This window comes from Octodon degus, unplaced genomic scaffold (genome assembly GCF_000260255.1).
Source record: "Octodon degus isolate 3935 unplaced genomic scaffold, OctDeg1.0 scaffold00103, whole genome shotgun sequence".
Classification (NCBI taxonomy): domain Eukaryota; kingdom Metazoa; phylum Chordata; class Mammalia; order Rodentia; family Octodontidae; genus Octodon; species Octodon degus.
Window position 1 is genome coordinate 3,030,280 of NW_004524679.1, and position 7,015 is coordinate 3,037,294.

A 7,015-nucleotide genomic window follows, 5' to 3' on the forward strand; every position below is an offset into this window, starting at 1 on the left:
ACTGATCATACTTAGGCTTCATTTAAATATGTTTTATTTTAATACAGTATCAACATACTAATAAATAAATGTATTCATATACTGTTATGTTTATATATTTTTAATACTCTGATTACCTGACCAATCCAATTTAAAGGGAACAATATCTGGAAAAATAATCTGCAGCATTTTATGTAATCAAAATTTAGCTTAGAGAAACAAAAAAGCAGAGGTATAAGTTATAAAGCAGCACAATGGTGCCACCACAATAATTAGGTTTTAACTTTCCAATTTACTTGAACTTGTATTTTTACTGCCACACTTTCTACACAGCTATCCTTCCAGAAAGAACTGCATAATTTGTAAAGTTGTGATCAATTAAAAAAAAATTCTGAAAGTTTTGATATGATGTTGTGGCATGATCCTGAACTAATATCAAGGGATTGATATTTTGTTAAGTAATGAAATAAAACTATATAGCAAAGAATAAACTGGAACTTGAGGCTATAATTTATTTTTATATATTTATTTGTAACAATTTAATCATTCTGCTCTGTGCTCCAACTTTGTTAAACATATTTTTCTATTAATATATGTATTTATATTATAAAACTACTTGGGAATAAAATCTCCTCATGTACCTGCACAATAGTTGGCTTCTAATGCAATCTAAAATGGGACTATAATATCTAGTTTGCTTTGTTTTATTTTATTTCAGCTACACGGAGACTAAAATGGAGTTCTCTGCTCTTTATTCATAAAAGCATTGGAAAAGTAAATATATCTTAACAGAAATATTTTTGTCCCTCCAATATTAGAAATGTAGATTATGCTAACTATACACTACAAAGTAGAGGAAGACTTCTTTACCCTGCAGAAGAAAGAGGAAAGTATTAAAAAGGGATTTTAATGAAATCATAACATTAAAATAGTTTCATATTAAATCTAACTAATTTTCTAGGTGAAGACTCTGAAGTGAATGTGAGGAAACATTAAAAGGGAATTGAATTTGCATTCCTTATGCTACAGGCACATGTTTACATGACCTTTAAAACAGAATTAAAGCTGTATCATCAGCAGCTGTAGGCAATTCACATTACTAAGGCAATCAAATCAGAATGCTAAACTCACTATAAAACATAAATTAAACTGGTAGAAAATCATCTTAATTCAGTAGGTTGACTTGCAATCTACTTACACTCTACTAGTCATTTCAAAGCAGTTTACAGTTCCACCAAATGAGAAATAAACAACAAATTTGAAAAGTGCCCAACTATGGCAATATTGCAAATATATAGTAAGAAAAAAGGAATATAAGATAGAAATATTTTAACATTTTTCCAGCCAACATGTATTTTTGAGCAGAGTTAGTTTATTTCATGAACTATATGCTTTCAACAAGCATCTCCAAATGTAACTATCATTCCATTGAAACATAATGTACTCTTATATGTCATACTTGGCATTTTTTTTCCAAATAAGAATTTGAAAGAGTTCATAGTGAATGTTGAAAGGATTGTGAAGTTAAACAAACTTCTTTTAACCCTAATATATGATATAATAAACATTCCAGTAACTATATTCTGCTTTCATTATACAGCATGTACAGATAGACCTTATTAAGTATGATAGGATGGATTAGTAAATTTTAGAGTTTTAAATCCAACTGGTTGGCTTGAGAAGAATAAGTATAGTTATAATGCAAGGCAGTTACCATCTCATTATTTAAAAAAAATTGGGGGTTGTTTGTATTTGTAGTAGTTAGATTTGGAGAAAAAAAATCCTGTTTTCCCCAAAGTACTTCTATTTGTTTATTGTGACTTATTTTCATTCTAATCATAAAAATTTGTAGATTCTTTGATGGTAGTACAAACACAGAAAATATATTTTACTTTTCTTTTTTGTTTTTGTACCAGGGATCAAACTCAGGACCTTGCATGTGCTAGGCAGGCAGTTATGCCACTGAGCTGTATTCCTTGCCCAAATAATATATTTTAAAATGAAGTTTGTCTGAGAAATATAAAAGAGGTGTGGCGATTCAAATATTGCTCTTCCTCACAAGTGTGAATATTGATGTAGGACAAATCTGAGTTCTTTACAAAGCTGTCAATGAGTTGTGAGAAGAAAACCAAATGTCCACTGCTTTAATCTCAGCTTCTGAAAAGCCTAGATCTGTAATCAGAGCTGCAATCATTATTGAAGGCAATTTACACTCAAATAGAATTGTTCTTTAGTATGCAAATGTTCAATTCTGAAATTCTTTTTGTCTCTCTCTGTCTCTCTGTCTCTGTCTGTCTCTGTCTCTCTCTCTCTCTCTCTCTCTCTCTCTCTCTCTCTCTCTCTCTCTCTCTTTCCTTTCCTCACTTCTACACTCATTTGTGTAGAGGGAGAAGGCATACCTAAGTTTTATAGTAAGCACATGGGGATATATATGTAAAGGGATGGCCTGAACTACAATTTAATTACAAACCAAAAGCTTAAGCTCTCTCAAAGTAAAAGCAGTAAGAAAGTAGGAAAAAGAAAAATTTTTATTATTGTTTGAATAAAATAAAATGAATAGCTATCATGTACAAAAACTAGTGCATATTTAGATCATTCTAAATGTGTTTCCTGAGAAATCGAAGATTTCTTTTGTCACTGACCAATATTAAAAACAGGAAGTTTCTTTTTACTGGATAATTAGAAAGGTTTCAATTCTGCTTCATTCTATGTGACCCAAATTAACATCCTTTTATTGAACAAAATGATTTAAGGTAACTATCCCAACACTCATGCAGAATCATGAGGGTTATTATTCTCTTGTGTGAGAGAGGGGCTCACTAAGTACTTCCTCCTCAGAAAGCAGTGCATTGAGACTTTACCTTGGTGAATGCCTGGAGACAGTCATTGTGTTTAATAGTACTGGGGCTCAAAATAGGACTTGGACCTGGAGGGTTTAGCCAAGAAAGGGACTAAGGCTGCACAGAAGCAAATATTCTGGGATACTCAAAAAAAAAATAACCAAAAAAAAAATAGATGATAAGATAATACCAGGGGCTGGGAGAAGGCTCAGTGGAATAAGCACTTCCCTAGCAAGTGCAAGGGTCTGAGTTCAATCCCCGGTTCTGCCAGGAAAAAAATAATAATAAGATAATACCAAGTAAATGAAGTCAGACTCAGAAAGTTTATAATCACATAGTTTCTCTAACCAGAGAGATCCTCAATATAAGTAATTGAAAGAGCAATGTAAAAGAGATGTACTTAAAAAAAAAGGAACAAATAAAAACCAAGGATGAGGCCAGCCAATAGCTCAACAGATTAGGCAGATGCAGGAACCTGGGTTCAATCCCTGGCATGCCGTTCAGGCCCCTTCCTAAGGGTGCACTGAGATGGCAACTGAGACTGGATATGGTGGCGCATGCCTGCTGTATCAGAGCTTGGGAGGCTGAAAACAGGAGGACCACTATGAGTCACATCTGTGTAGTGAGACTCTGCAGACCCTGTACTAAATGCATTAAAAAAAGAAAGATAAGAAAGGAAACCAACCAGGGCTATAGACTATAGAGGTAGAAATGGGATATGTGGAAGTAAGGAGAAAGGGGAAGACAGAATAAAAATGATCAAGGTATAATATGTATAATCTTTCAAACCAAATGTCTTCACTATATATCACAAACATACCAATAAAAATTTTTTATTTATTTATTTATTGTATTTTAGGGAAGGGTATCCAGGGTATTCAGGGTCTCACTACTAGATCAGACTCATAGTGATCTGCCTGTTTACAGCCTCCAAGAGCTAGGATTACAAGAGCACACCACCACACCCAGTCTGAATTGCTGTCTCAGCTGGCCTCAGGGGCGGGGCAGGCATGGAAGACCCTGGGATCAAACCCCAGCCCCTTCGCCTGCTTTCAGGTGCTTTAACCCCCTGAGCTATTTGACTGACCCTAAAAATTGCTTTAAAATTATTTTTTTAAAAGGCCCAGGGCTATTTTGCAAAATTAATGGCTGGCTATTGGGGTTCATGCTCTGTCCTACTCCAAGTCCCTCTGCCTTGCTGTCAGTACCCTCCTAGATATTGCATACCTCCTCTCTCTATCCCCAACTGAAGGAATCCAATCTTACCTCCATCTTTCAGATTCTACTGCAAATAGAAGACTAGTTGTAAAGGTGAGTAGACAGTCAGTGTGTGGAGCAGGTCAAAATAACAAGCATCTTTTTCTATCTGCCTTGTTGTTGCAATAGAACTCACTTGCTACAAAGAAGTACTTTCTGCAGTTACCTTAAGACATTATTTATCAGGCCAATACTCTCAACTATCACCTCTCTTATCATCTCTCCTTATAGATCAGGCTAAGATATTCTTTATTTACATCCTTTTATTTTAGGCAGGCTCCTCAGAAGGTGAGGGGCATTATTACTGCCCAGATCTTCCCGTTTCCTGTCACCACCTAGTCTGGTGATTCAGGAAAGCATTTTAATTCTGTCTGACTCTAGCCATAACATGTTAAAGAGAGTTTCTTGAGTAAGCAGTAATACCAAACTAGGGAGACTAATGGTTACAGTATTACCGATAGGGAAGCTAGGGACAGACCCCCAAAGGGCAAATTCCCAGTGAGGAACTAGTTCTTCTGCTGGTTATCTCAGCTGCTCTTCTTTGCAAAGAAATTCCAAAAAATCTTGTCTATAAAATATATACACAGACCGGCATGTACACTTGCACACATACACACATGTTGTACACATGAATGGCTTAAATGATGTTTTCATGGACAAATGGAAACTGGAATAATGTTTTAGAGCACAGGAGCCAAATTGATTCTACAAATCCAGAGTGGTATAAAATGCAAGAGCTATCAGTCCAAAGAAAAGTTACAGAATTCAAATAACTAGCAAAATCTAGATATCTGTTCATTTTGAAACATAGTAAAGTGATTTCTGTCCACTGTGGGACTCTAAAATAATAAGCTGAGCCCTAGATATCCAGCACATTATTTATTGAAAACTTTTTACTTGGAGAGCACAGTTTATGAATAATCAAGCTTCCTGTATTCTCACAAATACATGGGAACTTGGAACGTTTGCCATGCTACATAAATAACATTTACTAAGGTGGAGGGGTATAGAACACAGGACTTCAGATAGGTATGAAGGCGAGCATACTTACAGCTCTGTGCATTTAAGCTTTTGATCTGCCCATGAAGAAGTAAGGAAATTCCAATCTCAGGTGTATTTTTAAACTACTAAAACACAGCTAATCATTAAACAAACTTACTGATGTTTCAAATATCAATCCATAGAGTTTAAAACAACAAATCATCTGTATATGCCCTCTGATCAGTAATGCAGCAAGAACAGTTTTTGTGTTTTTAGTACTTCTGTCATTTCTGACTATAAATTAATAATTATATAGAGACTCTATATATCACTATCCTTTACATATGGAAACATTCTGTGACTCCATTAAAACGTAATTCCATTTGCAGTGCAATATAGGTGACTGGCAGGTGCTGTTTATGTTTCTTAGACATTACAAATCCTTATGCCTAATAAAAGGATAGAAGTGCTGTGTAGTATGTAATAACTCTGTCTGCATAGACTTCTTTATCAGGAACCCTAGAAGGTAATATTAGCCAATGACAATGGTAAGAGCAATTGAAGAGGTGACACAAGAAGAGAAACTGAGAATCAATCGATGAGAGCGGACCAATACCACTGTGGGAGGAACATCCTTTTCTTCCACCTCAGGGTCTCTATTGTCTGTGCCTGTGCTGCAAATATCCTGTCCAAGGACCTAGCTGCACAATACCTCAGTACTCCTCTACCTAGATTCTGCTTTTCTAGTGTATGACTAATGTTTTCCCACATTGAACAATTTGAATAAATTTTACATATTGTATATTTTATTTTTTAAAAATTGTTCTATTTATGCTGCATTACTTGTGGTACAGTGTCACACTCTCCATCTCCATCATCCCTTTTCTCTAAGAGTCCTTTTCCACACATTGATAGATGACAATGAAGACCCTAAAAAATGAGCTAACTAAACTTGAGTCATCACTGGCAAGTGCCTATTAATACCAACTAAATTCAGTTTTCAGTTCTTACATCTCTTCTCTATACTCCTTGGAGTTCCTTTCCTTCCCTCCATACAGTTTGCAAAAAGAAATGAGAAAGACACACAAAAAATAAGGAAGAAAAGAAAGGAGAGAACCGTAAGAGGTTGACAGTGGTCTGGTATTCTGAAGTGCAATTGTATGACATATCAAGAATGTCTTATGAACTCAACATAAAAATACTAGTAAAAAGTATTATTTCTTTGTTTATTTGAGAAACTGTTACATTGTTTTCCATTCTGTATGAGCTGCAGTATTTTAAAAAGTAAAATATTCATTTATCTCACTCTCACTCTATCTTGTCCTGTTTATAAAAGAGAAGCTGAAGTTTTCAGACTCCAGGTCATGCCTGTGCACCACATCAAATCTAGCCCTTCAAATGATTTCTTTCCCAACCCCCAACCCATCTGCTCACCAGTCCCCCAATTTGTACACATAATGAGAATGATTCCTAAACTACACTCAAATATGAAATCTGCAAGATTCATAATCCACAAGGCTCAGGCATTTTTTCCAGTAAGATTGGGAGCAGTCTGTGCAGCTGAGGCCATGTTAGCATGCTTCCACAAGAGTGAGAGATCTCACCCACAATAATCTGCTTAATTTCTTTTGTGAGTCCTTGTTCCCTTGTTAGGAGAGGAAGCAACATGGTTCTCTCCCAAAGATGGTCAGCTATTATCTTAAATTTTGTGAGCAAGAAAGCCTCTAGAAACCTCAAATTTACAAATAAATGACAGTATAAATAAATCCACACAGCTGGACTTTCTTTTAGAAAAAAAAAGGATTTCCTTCTTAGAAAAAGTGGACTAACAAACTGGAGTTTGAAGGTAACTCAACAAGGAATGAAGATGAAGCCAAGTGCTTGCTTGTGCCAGGAATTTAAACTTGAGTTGCCTTGCTGGAGACAGGTGGTAAATTCACTACAATTAAAGTTCGCCC